Source organism: Budorcas taxicolor, chromosome X (genome assembly GCF_023091745.1).
Source record: "Budorcas taxicolor isolate Tak-1 chromosome X, Takin1.1, whole genome shotgun sequence".
NCBI classification, from domain to species: domain Eukaryota; kingdom Metazoa; phylum Chordata; class Mammalia; order Artiodactyla; family Bovidae; genus Budorcas; species Budorcas taxicolor.
In genome coordinates this window covers 86,129,496-86,147,672 of record NC_068935.1, presented here as the reverse complement: position 1 = coordinate 86,147,672, position 18,177 = coordinate 86,129,496, and the positions used below count along the sequence as shown (strand labels likewise).

Here is an 18,177-nt window from a genome sequence, read left to right as displayed (position 1 = left end):
TGTATTTCTGCATTGTCTGTTGCAACCTCTCGTTTTTCATTTCTAATTTTGTTGATTTGATTCTTCTATCCTTTTTCCTTGATGAGTCTGGCCAAAGGTTTGTCAACTTTGTTTATCTTCTCAAAGAACCAGCTTTTCATTTTATTAATCTTTACTATTGTTTCTTTCATTTCTTTTTCATTTATTTCTGCTCTGATCTTCACGGTTTCTTTCTTTCTACTAATTTTGGTGTTTTGTTTTGTTTTTTTCCTTTTCCCAGTTGCTTTAGGTGTAGTTAGGTTGTCTATTTGGTGTTTTTCTTGTTTCTCGAGGCAGGATTGTATTGCTATAAACTTCCCTCTTAGAACTGCTTTTGCTGCATCCCATAGGTTTTGAGTTGTCGTGTTTTCATTGTCATTTGTTTCTAGGAATTTTTAAATTTCCCTTTCGATTTCTTCAGTAACCTGTTGGTTATTCAAAAACGTGTTGTTTAATGTGTTTGCATTTCTTACAGATTTTTTATTATTGTAATTGATATCTAGTCTCATAGCATTGTGGTCAGGGAAGATGCTTGATATGATTTCAATTTTCTTAAATTTACTGAGGTTTGATTCGTGACCCAAGATGTGGTCTATCCTGGAGAATCTTCCATGTGCCCTTGAGAAGAAGGTATATTCCTCTGCATTTGGATGGAATGTCCTGAAGATATCAATGAGCTCCATCTCATCCAGTGTATCATTTAAGACTTGTGTTTCCTTATTAATTTTCTGTTTTGATGATCTGTCCATTGGTGTGAGTGGGTAAAGTCTCCTACTATTATTGTGTTACTGTCAATTTCTCCCTTTATGTCTGTTACTATTTGTCTTATGTATTGAGGTGCTCCTGTGTTGGGTGCATAGATATTTACAATTGTTATGTCTTCTTAGGTTGATCCCTTGATCATTATGTAGAATCCTTCCTTATCTCTTATAACCTTCTTTATTTTAAGGTCAATTTTGTCTGATATGAGTATTGATACTCCAGCTTTCTTTTGCTTCCCATTTGCAGAGAATATATTTTTCCATCCTCTCACTTTCAGTGTATATGTGTCTTGAGGTCTGAAGTGGGTTTCTTGTAGACAGCATATATATGGGTCTTGTTTTTGTATCTATTCAACCAGTCTGTGTCTTTTGGTTAGAGCATTTAATCCATTTACATTTAAAGTAATTATTGATATATATTTCCTATTGCCATTTTCTTGATTGTTTGGGGTTGATTTTTGTAGATTTTTTTTTACTTCTCTGTATTTCTTGACTATATAGGTCCCTTTAACCTTGTTTGTAAAGCTGGTTTGGTTGCACTGAATTCTCTGAACTTCTGCTTGTCTGAAAAACTTTTGATTTATTCATCAATTTTGAATGAGATCCTTGCTGGGTACAGTAATCTTGGTTGTAGATTTCCCTTTCAATACTTTAAATATATCCTGCCATTCCCTTCCGGCCTGCAGAGTTTCTGCTGAAAGATCAGCTGTTAAAAGTATGGAGTTTCCCTTGTATGTTATTTGTTGCTTCTCCCTTGCTGCTTTTAATATTCTTTCTTTGTGTTTAGTTTTTGTTAGTTTGATTAGTACACGTCTTGGCCTGTTTCTCCTTGAGTTTATCCTATATGGGACTCTGTGCCTCTTGGACTTGATTATTCCGTTTCCATATTGGGGAAATTTTGAACTATAATCTCTTCAAAAATTTTCTCATACCCTTTCTTTCTCTCTTCTTCTTCTTCTGGGACCCTTATAATTTGAATGTTGGTGCATTTGATATGGTCCCAGAGGTCTCTGAGACTGTCCTCAGTTCTTTTCTTTCTTTTTGCTTTATTCTGCTCTTCAGAAGTTATTTCCACCATTTTCTCTTCCAGCTCACTGATTTGTTCTTCTGCTTCAGATACTCTGCTATTGATTCTTTCCAGAGTATTTTTAATTTCAGTAATTGTGTTGTTTGTATGTTTATTCTTTAATTCTTCCAGGTTTTTGTGAATTGATCCTTGAATTTTCTCTATTTTGTTTTCAAGGTTTGTGATTATCTTACTATCTTGATTCTGAATTATTTTTCAGGTAGTTTGCCTATTTCCTCTTCAGTTCAGTTCAGTTCAGTTGCTCAGTCGTGTCCAACTCTTTGCGACCCCATGAATTGCAGCACGCCAGGCCTCCCTGTCCATCACCAACTCCCGGAGTTCACTCAGACTCATGTCCATCGAGTCAGTGATGCCATCTAGCCATCTCATCCTCTGTCGTCCCCTTCTCCTCCTGCCCCTAACCCCTCCCAGCATCAGAGTCTTTTCCAATGAGTCAACTCTTCGCATGAGGTGGCCAAAGTACTGGAGTTTCAGCTTTAGCATCATTCCTTCCAAAGAAATCCCAGGGCTGATCTCCTTCAGAATGGACTGGTTGGATCTCCTTGCAGTCCAAGGGACTCTCAAGAGTCTTCTCCAACACCACAGTTCAAAAGCATCAATTCTTCGGTGCTCAACTTTCTTCACAGTCCAACTCTCACATCCATACATGACCACAGGAAAATCCATAGCCTTGACTAGACGGACTTTAGTTGGCAAAGTAATGTCTCTGCTTTTGAATATACTATCTAAGTTGGTCATAACTTTTCTTCCAAGGAGTAAGCATCTTTTAATTTCATGTCTGCAGTCACCATCTGCAGTGATTTTGGAGCCCAAAAAAATAAAGTCTGACACTGTTTCCACTGTTTCCCCATCCATTTCCCATGAAGTGATGGGACCAGATGCCATGATCTTTGTTTTCTGAATGTTGAGCTTTAGGCCAACTTTTTCATGCTCCTCTTTCACTTTCATCAAGAGGCTCTTTAGTTCCTCTTCACTTTCTGCCATAAGGGTGGTGTCATCTGCATATCTGAGGTTATTGATATTTCTCCCAGCAATCTTAATTCCAGCTTGTGTTTCTTCTTTGGATTCCTGCACTTCTAATTTGTTCCTTCATTTGTGTAGTATTTCTCTGCCTTTTCATTATATATGTATATATATGTAAACTATTGTGTTTGAGGTCCCCTTTTCCCAGGCTTCAAGTTTGAATTCTTTCTCCCTTTTGGTTTCTGCCCTCCTAAGGTTGGTCCAGTGGTTTGTATAAGTTTTGTATATGGTGAGATTTGTGCTGAGTTTTTTGTTTGTTTGTTTCTTTCCGTTTCCTCTGATGGGCAAGGCTGAGTGAGGTGATAATCCTGTCTGCTGATAATTGGGTTTGTATTTTTATTTTGTTTGTTGCTTAGATGAGGCATCCTGCACAGGGTGCTACTGGTGTTGGGTGATGCTGGGTCTTGTATTCAAGTGGTTTCCTTTGTGTGAGTTCTCACTATTTGATACTCCCTAGGGTTAGTTCTCTGGTAGTCTAGGGTCTTAGAGTCAGTGCTCCCACTGCAAAGGCTTGATCTCTGGTCAGGAACTAAGATTCCACAAGTGGTTTGTTATGGCATTAAGTGAGATTAAAACAAATACCCAAAAATGAGAAACCAAAGATGAACCCCAGACAAATCAGGCAAATAATAATTAAAATAATGGAATATACACATGTACATATACACCCATAAGCAAAGTCAAAACAGTCCAACTAAAATAAAGTACAGTAGACTGACCCAGTGAACAAAGGAAATCAAATATCATATTTACCAGTTAAGACTAGAACTATCTAAAGCACAAACCAGAAAACAAAAGTAGAGCAAGGTGCCAAGTGGGGAATAAATCAATGAAAAGAAAACTAAGAAATATGTTGTGAGGAAAGGAATGAAAGAAAAGAAAGGAAGAATAGATATGCAAAGTTAAATAGAGGTAGATAAAGAAATTTATATGCATTAAATATTAACTGAAAGGGGAAAAAACAGTAGGAAAAGCAAACAAGGGAATAAATGTAGAGAAAATAATAATAGGTTTAAAAATTAAAATTAAAAAAAGAGAAAAGAAAGGGAAAAAATGGAAAACTCCATAGAACAGCAAAAGCCTGACATAGAGGCAGAGGTTTATAACAACAAATAAATTGTGATTGAGGGGGGGAAAAGAAGCTCAAAGGCTTAATTAGGTTTCATAGTGCCAATAAAATTGACAACTGCAATGGGTGGGGTGAGGGGAGGAAAACAAAAAAAGAAAAAAAAAAATCCAAAAGGATATATAGAACAAGTCAAAACGTAAGAATAATAGATGCTTTTCTTGAGTCACTGCTGTCAGAGTCCTTTCCCTTGCTGGGAGTCACAGTTCACCTCACCTCCCTAGGATGCCCTCCCACTCTGTGCTGATCTCTGGACCTGCCGTGGGGGCAGCTCAGATTCTAGTCTGGCCCTACTCCTGTGTATTCTTGTCTCCAGTGTCCACAGCTATTAGAACTAGTGTGTTTTCTTTTGTGGGCGCTCTCAATGTCATTTTATATATTTGATAGACACAGAGTCTGCCTGGTTGATCATGTGGATTTAATCTGCAGCTTGTACAGTTGGTGGGAAGGTTTTGAGTCTTCTTCCTTAGCCACATTGCCCCTGGGTTTCAACTGTGGTTTTATTTCCACCTCTGCATGTGGGTTGTCCACTGGGAATTGCTCCTGAGGCTGCCCTGGAGGATTTGGGTTTGCCCCTGTGAGGGCCAGGTGTGGAGGTGGTGCAGCTGCTTGAGTCACAGGTGTTTCTATCAGCACCAGGTACTCAGGGGAGTTGGCAGCTAGGGCAGCAGGAAATATAGTGCTCTAGAAGGGTATGGAAACCAGTATTGTCCAATACACTCCAGCATTCTTGCCTGGAGAACCCCCTGACAGAGAAGCCTGGCAGGCCACAGTCTACAGGGCTGCAAAGAGTTGGACATGACTGAAGCAACCTTGCGTGCATAGATGCAAGATTTCTTTGCCTGTAGCAGTTCTGCCTTCGTGAGCGTTGAGCGTGAAGGTGGCGCAGCTGCTTGGCTTGCGGGAACCCTGGCGGTGCAAAGTGTGGAGGGACACGGACTGCCTCTGCCCCCAGGAGTTATGGCCCTATCAGTCTTTTTTCGAGCCTCTTGTAGCTGGTGACCAGAAGGCTTCTTTGGCCAGTCTTTCTCTGTAGCTCCGCCGGTTCAGGCACTTAGAGGGATTCCTTGCCTGGGGCCCTTCTCTGTTGTTTGGCACATCAGGCACATAGAGGGGTCCCCCTGGCTGGGGGTCCTACTCTGCAGATCGGTGCATCAGGCACTTAAAGGGGCACCCTGGGTGGGGTCCTACTCTGTAGTCCAGTGTGTCAGGTGTTTGATGGGCCAGCCTCTCTATTGTTCAGCTGCCGGTGCTGGCGAGTGGGGAGAGAGAGGCTATGGTGGTGGCTCTACTCCCTATGCGTGACTCAGCAGTATTGCCTTGCTTCCAAGGCTGCCCGGCTTTCCTCCACAGGCATTTCCCACCACAATCTCTTCCCTCGATCACTCTCTCTGTGGTCAACAGCAGCCCTCGCCCTTGGATTGCTCCACAATCCCTAAACTCCAGCTCCCAGCCGAGCACCTTCCAGGGGACCTGCGTCCCTGTCCAGGATATGTATGGCTCTGGCAAGGACTGTATAATTCTCCTTCCATTTAGGCTGCCACAGATCAGCTGGTTCACTCTCAGCCTTAAAAGTCTCCTCTGACTCAGACAGTTGCCCTAATGTGGGGATTGGACCCCTGCTTCAGTTCCCCCACCCGCTGAGGGCAGGTCCAATCCTACTAACACTTCTGTTTCTCCCCCTAGTTCCTTCATCCTACCGAGTTTTGCGTGGGTCTATATATTCTTTTCTGCTGGTCAGGTCCTCCTGTCCGCTCTCAGCTGGTGTTCTGCATGTGCTACTGTGTCTGAAGGTGTATTCCTGATGTATCCATGGAGAGAGATGTACTCCATGCCCACCCACTCCTCTGCTATCTTGTTCTCCTCTTTTCATTTTTGATATCTAGTGTTGATAAAATGTGAAACATCTATAGTGTTTTGTATCATATAAAACAATGTGGATAAAGGTACTGACAGATAATTCCTCTTGTAAACAGATGACATAAACTTACACTATCAATAAATATAGGTCAGTACTGTGAATGTATTTTCTCTTCCTCATGGATTTTTTTGGGGGGACACTGCCTTGTTTCTTTATTCCAGGCTTCTGGAGGGACGGTGATGGTGTTCCCTGCCTTGACAGAAGGCAACACCTGGTCTTGTAAATAAAGACTGTGCTAACACTGCAAATCTAAACGAGACTTAGTTCCCTTGGAGGGACAGAACATCTAGGCACCCACTGTGGCTTCTGGAGTCTTCTGGGTATCTGCCCTGAGATAAGCCTGCAGGAGAGGCGCAGAGTGGGAATGGCCTCTTTCCTGAGCTGTAGGGGTGGCGGCTCCAGTCCCTTTCTGTTCCTCACTGCTTTCCCAACGGGCCAAAACCACTCTCCTGCTGGCGGCCAGGGCACATGGAGGATACCCCCCACACCTGACAGTCTCTCAGGGGCAGGTTCTCTAGAAGGAGCACTTGATCGCCCTCCCCACCCCCAGTGATGGGAGACCAAGATTTTGTACCACTGTAGTCGACAACCTGTTCCAGACATCCACCATCTTATCTATCTGGCTCAGTGGGTTAATGGTGTGTCAATACTTGGAATTATCTCAGGGTCACCTGGATCCTGGTTTCCAAGTGGATCGTTCGCCACACACCTGTGCCCACTTGTGTGATTTGTGAGGCAGAGGTGACCTGCAGTTTGAACTCAGAAACTGTGAAAATCAAACTCCAAAGCAACCAAACTATTAATAGCTCTTGTTGAGTCAGAAGTGGCTGGCAAGCCCAGCTCCTTTGGTATTTGGCCTGGTCCTCCTTTGGAAAACGACTTCTCTTTCTAGTGAGAATGGGAAGTAGGGCAGCCCAAGTAAAAGGCAAGTGAGTGAAGTGTTCAGAAATGTATGTTCACCCTCGTTTGGGGGACCTTCATGAACTTGTCACAAAATATAGCTCACTCTAGCTGGCCGTGGCTGTCTCAGGCAAGATAAAACCCTTGTTGTGTGAAATGAACTTAGGGAGCCTGACACCAAAATCTCTTTTTTTTTTAAGTGTATGGCAGCAAAACCTCTTGCACCACAGCTGTAAGCTGCCCGTGCTTGTACGTGCACAGTCGCATCTAACTCTTTGCGACACCATGGACTATAGCCCACCAAGCTCCTCTCTCCATGGTATTCTCCAGGCAAGAATACTGGAGTGACTGGCCATTCCCTTCTCCAGGGGATCTTCCCGACACAGGGATCGAACTGGCATCTCCTGTGTCTCTTGCATTGAAGGTGGATTCTTTACCACAGAGCCACCTGGTGAGCACTAACTCCCCTCCCCCAGGTAAATAAACAGAACACCAAATCACAAAAGCTACCCAAGGGGCTGGTGGCTTGTGGGCAGAGAGTTGGACCCACAGCAGGGCAGAAGGAGCAGGTGAGAATGTGCTGGAAAGGTGGATTCTCCCACTTTGCCCTCTCAGGGGCCGCAGTTCTAACACTGCCCTGGGTGGCTGGGTCTATCCTTTCTGATACGTCAGAGGTAGAGGCTGAACCCAACTCTCAGCTTCTACATGTGTTTCTAGTAGGGGAGGAAGGCAATGGTTTCAATCTCTCTGCCCCAGGTCAGAGGCAAGATTCTCTGAAACTCAGGCAGACAGGACATGTGGGAGGTTGAGCATCTTCTTGTGGAGGATGAGTGCGTGGACTCCTATAGAATGTCAGTTCTCTGAGCACGTGGTCTGGAAGCTTCTACCACCAAGAGCTCATTGATTCTTGGCCCCTCTGCCTGATGAGGGGAGCGGGCCACGGAGGCCCATGAGCTCTTCCCTGGTTTCCAGCCACCACAAGTGTTCCCTAGAGAGGGCGGGGACAGGTGTGGAGGCCCATGAGCTCTTCCCTGGTTTCCAGCCACCACAAGTGTTCCCTAGAGAGGGCGGGGACAGGTGTGGGCCCCGCCCATCCTGGGTTTTCCTCTCCCACACTTTTCCGTGCAGCTGGATGAAAGCTTCCAGCTCTTAGGGAGTGAAGCCCTTGTATGGGTTCTTGTTCTTGTCCAGGGTGCAAGTCAGTGCACTACTGGGTCACATAGTTGAAGGGCTGAATGGTACTCTTGGCCAGCAGCTTCTCATGCAGCGGCTCGTAGACTGTCTTCTTGAAAGATCTGATGGCATCCATGTGGGCCCCCGCCTCTATCAGGGCATTCATGATCCCCAGGCAGTTGTTCTGCTTTGCAATGTGCACTGGCGTGTTGTTAGCAAAGTCCCAGCTCTCTGGGTCAGCCCCACAGTTGAGTGTACCTTGACCACCTGGAGGGAAGGGAATCTGCCCACCTAGAAGTGGCCCTCGTTTGTGGCCTATGTCCACTACCATGTGCAAGAGTGAAGCCATTCTGGCTGTGATTCTTGTGGCTCACCAAGACCCCCTGGCACAGCAGGCTCCGCACCCAGGTGATCAGCTGCCGAGGCAGCCCACAGCAGCTGTGTGCCCTCGATGCTCTCGTCATTGAAGTGTATGGAGCCGCCGGCATCCATGCTGGCGCCGCTCCGGTCCACTGGGTACTCAACCACATCTAGGTGGCTGCAATGGGAGGTGATGACAAGCAGTGTCCCCACCTTAACCCCCCACCCCTGTCCCCCGCTGGCCAACTAGCATGTCAGCTCGTCCAGCTCCTTCCTGCTCTGACTGCTAGGCAGCCTCTGAAGCATCTGAAGCTTGTCAACATGGACTGTGTTGTATACGGTGGTTTAGAGGTCTACCATTTGGACCTCTGCCAGGACATGGACTGGCCGCCGAAGGGTTGAGGGGACTGGGGACCGAGGACTAGAGCCCGGAGGGGCAGACTGCAAATTTCACCATCTCTCCTGCTGCCATCCTAGGTGTGTCTCCTTAATAATTTTCTTAATAACATTTTTTTCTCTGGCTTACCTTAAGAATACAGTATTTAGGGGCTTCCCTGGTGGCTCAGTGGTAAAGAATCTGCCTGGCAATTCTGGAATGACTGTATCCATCCCTGATCTGAGAATATCCCATGTGTTGCGGAGCAAATAAACCCACGTGTGCCACAACTATTGAGGCAGTGTTCTAGAGCCTCAGAGCTTCAACACTGAGCCCACACACCCTAGAAGCTGTGATCCACAACAACAGAAGCCACCACAATGAGAAGGGTGTGGCTCGCCACTAGAGAGTAGACCCCACACATCGCAACTAGAGAATACCCCCATGCAGCAACAAAGACTTAGCACAGCACCCCCCAACACAAAACAAATACAATTATTTTTTTTAAAAGAATACAGTATATAAGGCATGAGTGGGTGTGCATTGTCAGTTGTGTCTGACTCTCTGTGGTCCCATGGAGTGTAGCCTGCCAGGCTCCTCTGTCCATGGGATTTCCCAGGCAAGAATACTGGAGTGGGTTGCCATTTCCTCCTCCAGGGGATCTTCCCCACCCAAGGATCAAACCCACGTATCTTGTTCGTCTCCTACCCTGGCAGTCGGATTCTTTACCACTATTGCCCAGGTAACGGATATAACATACAAAATATGTGTTAATCAACTGTTTATGTTAACCATAAGGCTGCCTGTCAACAGTAGACTATTAGTAGTTAAGTTTTGGGAGAGTCTAAAGTTATACTTGGATTCTTGACTCAGACGGGTGTTGGTGCCCCTAACCCCTACATTGTTCAAGGGTCAACAGAACTGTCCTTGTTGCTTCCACGACCTAATACTTCCCTGGGACAGTGTTTTGCATGCTTGTTCTAGGAATGCTGGATAAAGACCAAAGGGAATTCTCCGACTGAGCGACTGCCGCGTGCAGAGAGACAACAGCAGAGTGTGCAATTCACTCCCTAACCCATCTCCCTATCCTCTCCCAGGTGTCTGAAGGGAAACAGCAGAGACTCCCTGGAGGACAAAGAGAAGTCACGGCCTTGACTAAGACTAAAATGCGGCAGGTAGATTACGACAGTAAAGCATCAGTATAATGGCCCAGTATGGCCGGTGGAAAAAACTAGCAGGGGGTACAGGCTCACGGTGGACTTCCGCCAATGGAATGTGTGTCGCTCCGGTGGCCCTGGCCATTCGAGACTCTGTGGCTGTAAATGAACACACAGCACAGACTGATGGCACTGCCTAGGCCTTCTTTACTGTCCCACTGGACTTGAAGACACTCCTCTATGGGTCTCTTGTGCTCCTACACATCTTGCTGAGTGTGACAGGAAAGCAAGGCCCCAAGTACTCTTTCCCTGGCATTTCTCAGGCTTGTGCTTACAGCAAATGACTCCAAGGCTGGTTTCCAGGCTGCTCTTAGGCAGCAGGTTGCTCATGCTCAGGGTCCTTTCCTGTAAGGCAACTCGGTGCACATGCAGGCATTTGTCGAGGATGATCTGCGACACCTCTGTGGGAACTCAGGCTTAGGAAACTCACAGCCTTTTAAAACTCACAGCCATTTTTTAAAAAAATGGAATCTTCTCTGTTGCTGTAAGAGAAAGAGACCTTTTCCTCCTTCCCTTTTCTTAGAATATTTCCTGGAGAAAACTGGTATTTGTAAACCCTTCCTCTGCCCCTTGGATACATATGTAAATCTTATAAGGGTAAATAAGCCTTCTGTCAGCAAAACAACCCAGAGTAATTTTCTTTGGGACTAGGAGCCATCTCCTTGAAATATAAACACCAAAGAAGATGGTGATCTATCACCCTGGGAGCTTAGCCTCAGGGCCTGGCTCTAAGCTGGAACTCAGTTCAGTCCCTCAGTCCTGTCTGACTGCTTGTAACCCCATGGGTTGCAGCATGCCAGGCTTCCCTGTCCATCACCAACTCCCGGGGCTTGCTCAAACTCATGTCCATCGAGTCAGTGATGCCATCCAACCATCTCATCCTCTGTTGTCCCCTTCTCCTACAGCCTTCAATCTTTCCCAGCAACAGAGTCTTTTCTAATGAGTCAGTTATTCGCATCAGGTGGCCAAAGTATTGGAGCTTCAGCTGCAGCTTCAGTCCTTCCAATGAATGTTCAGGATTCATTTCCTTTAGGATTGACTAGTTGGATCTCCTGGCAGTTCAAGGGACTCTCAAGAGTCTTCTCCAACACCAGAGTTCAAAAGCATTCATTCCCTGCCCTTCGGCTCTCTTTATGGTCCAACTCTCACATCCATACATGACTACTGGAAAAACCATAGCTTTGACTAGATGGACCTTTGTGGGCAAAGTAATGTCTCTGATATTTAATATGGTCTCTTGGATTGTCATAGCTTTTCTTCCAAGGAGCAAGCATCTTTGAATTTTGTGGCTACAGTCACCATCTTCAGTGATTTTGGATCCTAAGAAAATAAAATCATTCACCGTATTCATTGTTTCTCCATCTATTTGCCATGAACTGATAGGACCAGATGCCATAATCTTCATTTTTCGAATGTGGAGTTTTAAGCCAGATTTTCACTCTCCTTTTCCACTTTCATCAAGAGTCTCTTTAGTTTTTCTTTGATTTCTGCCAAAAGGGTAGTGTAATTTCCACATCTGAAGTTACTGATACTTCTCCCGACAATCTTGATTCCAGCTTATGCTTCTTCCAGCCCAGCGTTTCTCACGATGTACTCTGCATATAAGCTAAATGAGCAGGGTGACAATATACAGCCTTGACATACTCCTTTTCCTATTTGGAACCAGTCTGTTGTTCCATGTCCAGTTCTAACTGTTGCTTCTTGACCTGCATGTAGCTTTCTCAAGAGGCAGATCAGGTGGTCTGGTATTCCCATCTCTTTCAGAATTTTCCACAGTTTATTGTGATCCACACAGTCAAAGGCTTTGGCATAGTCCATAAAGCAGAAATAGATGATTTTCTGGAACTCTCTTGCTTTTTCAATGATCCAGCAGATGTTGGCAATTTGATCTCTGGTTCCTCTGCCTTTTCTAAAACCATCTTGAACATCCAGAAGTTCATGGTTCACATATTGCTGAAGCCTGGTTTGGAGAATTTTGAGCATTACTTTACTAGCGTGTGAGATGAGTGCAATTGTGCGTTGTTCGAGCATTCTTTGGCATTGCCTTTCTTTGGGATTGGAATGAAAACTGACCTCTTCCATTCCTGTGGCCACTGCTGAGTTTTCCGTATTTGCTGGCATAACGAGTGCAGCACTTTCACAGCATCATCTTTCAGGATTTGAATTAGCTCAGCTGGAATCCATCACCTCCACTAGCTTTGTTCGTAGTGATGCTGTCTAAGGCCCACTTGACTTCACATTCCAGGATGTCTGGCTCTAGGTGAGTGATCACACCATCGTGATTATCTTGGTCATGGAGCTCTTTTTTAAATAGTTCTTCTGTGTATTCTTGCCACCTCTTCTTAATATCTTCTGCTTCTGCTAGGTCCATACGATTTCTGTTCTTTATCAACTCCATCTTTGCATGAAATGTTCCCTTGGTATCTCTAATTTTCTTGAAGAGATCTCTAGTCTTTCCCATTCTGTTGTTTTCCTCTATGTTTGCATTAATCACTGAAGAAGGCTTTCTTATCTCTCCTTGCTATTGTTTGGAACTCTGCATTCAGATGCGAACATCTTTCCTTTTCTCCTTTGCTTTTCACTTCTCTTCTTTTCACAGCTATTTGTAAGGCCTCCTCAGACAGCCATTTTGCTTTTTTGCATTTCTTTTCCATGGGGATGGTCTTGATCCCTGTCTCCTGTGCAATGTCACGAACCTCTGTCCATAGTTCATCAGGCACTCTATCGGATCTAGTCCCTTAAATCTATTTCTCACTTCCTCTATATAACCATAAGGGATTTGATTTAGGTCATACCTGAATAGTCTAGTGGTTTCCCCCACTTTCTTCAATTTAAGTCTGAATATGGCAATAAGGAGTTCATGACCTGAGCCACAGTCAGCTCCCGGTCTTGTTTTCGCTGACTGTATAGAGCTTCTCCATCTTTGGCTGCAAAGAATATAATCAGTCTGATTTTGGTGTTGACCATCTGGTGATGTCCATGTGTAGAGTCTTCTCTTGTGTTGTTGGAAGACAGTGTTTGTTATGACCAGTGGGTTCTCTTGGCAAAACTCTATTAGCCTTTGCCTTGCTTCATTCCGTACTCCAAGGCCAAATTTGCCTGTTACTCCAGGTGTTTCTGGGCTTCCTACTTTTTGCATTCCAGGACCTATAATGAAAAGGACATCTTTCTGGGGTGTTAGTTCTAAAAGGTCTTGTAGGTCTTCATAGAACTGTTCAACTTCAGCTTCTTCAGTGCTACTGGTTGGGACATAGGCTTGGATTATCGTGATATTGAATGGTTTGCCTTGGAAACGAACAGAGATCGTTCTGTCGTTTTCGAGATTGCATCCAAGTACTGCATTTTGGACTCTTTTGTTGACCATGATGGCTACTCCATTTCTTCTGAGGGATTCCTGCCTGCAGTAGTAGATATAATGGTCATCTGATTTAAATTCACCCATTCCAGTCCATTTTAGTTTGCTGATTCTTAGAATGTTGACGTTCACTCTTGCCACCTCTTGTTTGACCACTTCCAACTTGCCTTGATTCTTGGACCTGACATTCCAGGTTCCTATGCAACACTGCTGTTTACAGCATCGGACCTTGCTTCGATCACCAGTCACATCCACAACTGGGTATTGTTTTTGCTTTGGCTCCATCCTTTCATTCTTTCTGGAGTTATTTCTCCACTGATCTCCAGTATCATATTGGGCACCTACCGACCCGGGGAGTTCCCCTTTCAGTATCCTATCATTTTGCCTCTTCATACTGTTCATGGGGTTCTCAAGGCAAGAATACTGAAGTGGTTCACCATTCCCTTCTCCAGTGGACCACATTCTGTCAGGCCTCTCCACCATGACCCTCCTGTCTTGGGGGCCACACACGGCATGGCTTAGTTTCATTGAGTTAGACAAGGCTGTGCTCCGTGTGATCAGATTGGTTACAACTACTTTTTAAGGGAAGAACCCCTCCTCTGGACAACATGTGAAGGGAGCCAAGTTAAGTGGGAAAACTGTATGTCATTATTACATTATGCCAAGACACTGAAAGCCGGACTGGAGAAAGAGACTCCTGAGAATGCAGACCCTGCAGGAACAAGAGCATCAGGAAAGCCCAGGATGAAACCCTCAGCTAGGGAATAATAGGCAAAAGTCTCAAAGTCAACTGACTGAGGGAATCCTGGAGGTGGAAACTGATGAACCACAAGTTTCAACAACTTGCCCGGAGGCTAATCTATGCTTGCCTTTTCTGGTAAATATTCATACTGCAGAAGACTCTTGAGAGCCCCTTGGTCTACAAGGAGATCAGACCAGTGAATCCTAAAGGAAATCATCCCTGAATATTCATTGGAAGGACTGGTGATGAAGCTGAAGCTTCAGAGGCATGATGTGGACAGGATCAGGGGCAGGGTGGGCAAGATCAAGGGCAGGATGTGGGTGGGCTCAGAGGCAAAAGTGGGTGAATTTGGGGCAGGGTTTGTATGAGGCACCACCAGAGAAGCCCACTTGGGTGGGATTGGGAGAAAGTGTGGCCTGAGTTCAGGGTGAAACCACCCTCCTCTTCATCTTTAGCACCTCACTTTCAATCTCTCCCCAGAGCCACAAGGCTCTTCTGTGATGTTTACAACCCACAGAGTAACAGGTACTGTAAGCAACTCCCGCCCCGAGCACTCAATGGACCCCAAGGTGAGACTTTTTCTTCTCTATCTCATGAGCTTTCAGTCCCAGCCCCCCTCCTCCCTACCTGACCACCTTCTTTGTCTGGTTCTCCGTGCTTGAATTGCCTCCTATTCCTTCTTCCCTCTGCCTGACTGCTTTCATACCTACTGACCAATCTCAGTGGGTCCCCTCCTCTCTTTCTGACCTCCCCTACACTCCCCCACCTTATTACTCAGTCATCTTCTAGTCTCACTTTTCTTTCTGTGTGGCTGCTGTTTATTGATAAGCTCCTTGCCTGACCACACCCCCCAACATTTCTCTTTCTGCCTGTCTCTCTCCTTCTGCCTGTCTAGCCTCCATTCCTCTGCTCCTCAGTATAATCATCCCCTGTTCCTCCTGTCTTCTTGCTGGCCCATCTGCTTTCTTCTCCCAGCCCCTGCCTGACATTCCACCCCAACCATCCCTGAAAGGACACCCTCAATTCCTCTCTTTTGAATTTCTGACTTCCCTTCATTTCTTTTTTATTCTTCCTGCCTCACTTCCCCAGTCATTCTCCCTGCTTCTCATCTCCAAAATCCCTCCTTCTTTGTTTGATCAGCCCTCATCCCTCCACACTCCTGACCCCATTCCTCACCTCCTTTATGTTTTACCAACCTCCATTCATCTACTGTGGTCCAGCTAGTAAAGAATCCACCCGCAATGCAAGAGACCTGGGTTCAATCCCTGGTTTGGGAAGATCCCCTGGAGAAGGGAAAGGCTACTTATTCCACTCTTCTGGCCTAGAAAATTCTGTGGGATCGCAAAGTGTTGGACATGACTGGGCGACTGTCACTCACGTTCATGTACTTCTCCCTGTCAGACCTCCCCTCCATCCCTCCTCTCTTTCCTGTTTGATCTCTTTCTACTCTTCCATCCATCCTACCCGATCACACTCTTTCCTACATCCCAGCTTAACTTCTTCCTCCATCCTCCATGCTTGATCATACCCCCTTTGACCCCTTCTTCTTTACCTAGTAATTACTGAATTCCTCTCTTCTTTCCTGCTAGTTCACTTCCCATCCCTCTCCTTCTGCCTGACTGCCCTCCAATCCCCCTCTTTCTCTCATTTTACCTGCCTGATCCCCCTCCATAGCCACCCCCTCCATACCTCATCATCATTCTTTCTGCCCACAGGTTCCAGATGATGAGGTGTGCGGTTGTCCACTAGTGCACAATGTCATTGAGGTCACTGATGATTTCTGTCATCTCTCCCAAAGGCCTTTGCAAACTCCACTATTGCTGGGAGAAGCTGAGGCGTGCCGAGGTGGACCTAGAGCATGTTCGTGCGGTCGGTTACAAGGCTGAGTGTGGCTGAGGGGCAGCATGGGATCCTAGAAGCCCCTTCTCACACTTACCCTCCACAGTTGCACGAGCTGGTTGAGCAGGCGCACAAGGTGTGCAAAGCCACGATGAATCGGACAGGGCTGCTGACCCTGATGCTTCACCAAGCAGTCCAGCATGATCCACTCAGCACTGACCGACGCTTCAGAGTAGACAGCTGAGCTCTGCTCAACTGAGGTCCTATGCCCAATACTTGGTGCAAGGGAGACACTACGAATTTCTCACACACCTATTCCTCTAACCATGTCTTTCTCAGGGCATCTCAAAGTTTCTCTGTGCTTCTCTGTTCCCCATTTAGTATCCTATCTCTACGCCTCCTTAAGGTGGACTGGTCTTTAAAATTTCCCCACTTCTGTCCTTTCTCTTATCCCCTGTCTCTCTCTTTCCTGAATCTGAGCAGGGCCAAAGGATCTGCCCTGTGCTCATCTCCCACTGGCCTGAGTTTTGTTTAGAAACTTGAGATTAGCAAGACATTTTAATATCTCCTGGTGGCCCCTAATCCAGTCTCTGTGCCCACAAACCCAATTCCAAACCTCCAATGGTGGTGGGGGACAGTGCAGCTTTACTTGGCTGGCAGGCCCATTTGCAGTTGGCTGAGAAGTGCTGCACACTCAGCTCAGTTTGTCCTTTTCTGTCAAGGGAGAGGTGAGGTTACAAAGTGGGTACCAGTGACCCTGAGTCCCCCCTCCCGGGCCATCAGGTCTGTCATTGTCACCTGATTAGTGCACTTTGACCAACTTCTGTATAATTGTTGGCATTCCCCGGGCCAGAGATGCTGGAAAAATGTTGCAATGGAGGGAAAAGGTGATGAGTCCATGTTGGGACACTGAGGAGAGTTCAAGGTTCAATGCAATCGGGCCCTTGCCCCTGCCCATCTTGTCCCACCCCTCAACATACCATGAGGTCCCAGCCCTTCCGTCAGCCTTGGCCCCTGTCAGTGCAGTCCTGGTCTATGCACATCCCCCCCCCAGCCCCCACCTCTGATCTTGTCTTGTTCTCCTATTCCCACTACCCTTCTCTGGGTCTACTCTTCCCAGCTGGCTCTGTCTACCTAATGCCTGTAGGGTTGCCAGAAGAGGATTGGGACCTCTGCTATATCTGCCTTTGCAAGGCCCTGCCAGGCCAGTGGAGGTGTATCCAGTAAGGCTGCCTGTGGGAACTCGTATGACTCAAATGAGAGACTTCAACCACTCTTCCTGTTCTTTTTATATTCACTAGACCCTCAGAGATTTTGTTGTTGTTGTTGTAATTTTCACTATTGTTTTTTCTGAATGGACTCAGATATTTCACCTAAATTTTTCAGGATGTTGCTCTAGACTTACACCTCGTATTCCACCATAACTAGTGTATCAGTTATCTAATGCACTACCTTGGAGAAGGAAATGGCAACCCACTCCAGTCTTCTTGCCTGGAGAATTCCATGGACAGAGGAGCTTGGCAGGTTGCAGTCCATGGAGTCACAAGAGTCGGGCATGACTTAGCGACTAAACCACCACCACCACCAATGCCCTACCTATCTGGTGCCATATCTCCTTTCTTTATTCCCAGTATTGTGTGTGTGTTTTTTTTCTTTAACTTGATCATATTTTCCAGGAGCTAATCCATATAAATAATTATAAGATTAAATTTTAGTTTTAATTATACTCCCTATGTTTATATTTATGTAAACTTTCATTTTATTAATTGCCACTTTTTTGTTTTGTTTCCTTTTTTGTGTTTGCTCCATTTTGTTCTTTCTTGAATTGAATTCCTAGCTTTATTAATTTTGTTTTCCAGTCTATTATAGTAGTAAAGCATTTGAAAATATACACTTTTTTCTAATGCAGCTGTATCTGATAAACTCTGGTCTGAAAAGTGCAAGTTCAGAATTGATTTCTCACTCTGATTCTACCTATTGAGGAATGTTTCTTAGTTTCTAACTGGTTAAGCAGTTTTGCTATCTTTCTTTTCTATATTTGTAATTATGCTTTTACTGTGATCAGAGAATATAGCTTGTTGAATCTGAACTCAAAATATTACTCAGGATTTTCTTTGTGGGCCAGATTACTCAAGTGAGTTTCATAAACTTTCATGGATGTAAGAAAATATATCTTCTGTTAGGTTCAGATTACTCATTAGGACTTTTCTGTCCCGTTTGACAGTTACTGCTTCTTTAGTCTGGAGAAGGCAATGGCAACCCACTCCGGTACTCTTGCC

General features: G+C 45.4%; 2 pseudogenes; one reads left to right on the top strand and one right to left on the bottom strand.

The window, feature by feature from the left end:
* LOC128069555 (protein fem-1 homolog A-like) overlaps nt 1-8,729 on the bottom strand; it is a 35,879-nt pseudogene extending 27,150 nt beyond the window's left edge.
* A 1,220-nt stretch (nt 8,730-9,949) lies between these two features.
* On the top strand, nt 9,950-16,142 carry LOC128069554 (CXXC-type zinc finger protein 1-like; annotated as a pseudogene).
* The last annotated feature ends 2,035 nt before the right edge of the window (nt 16,143-18,177 follow it).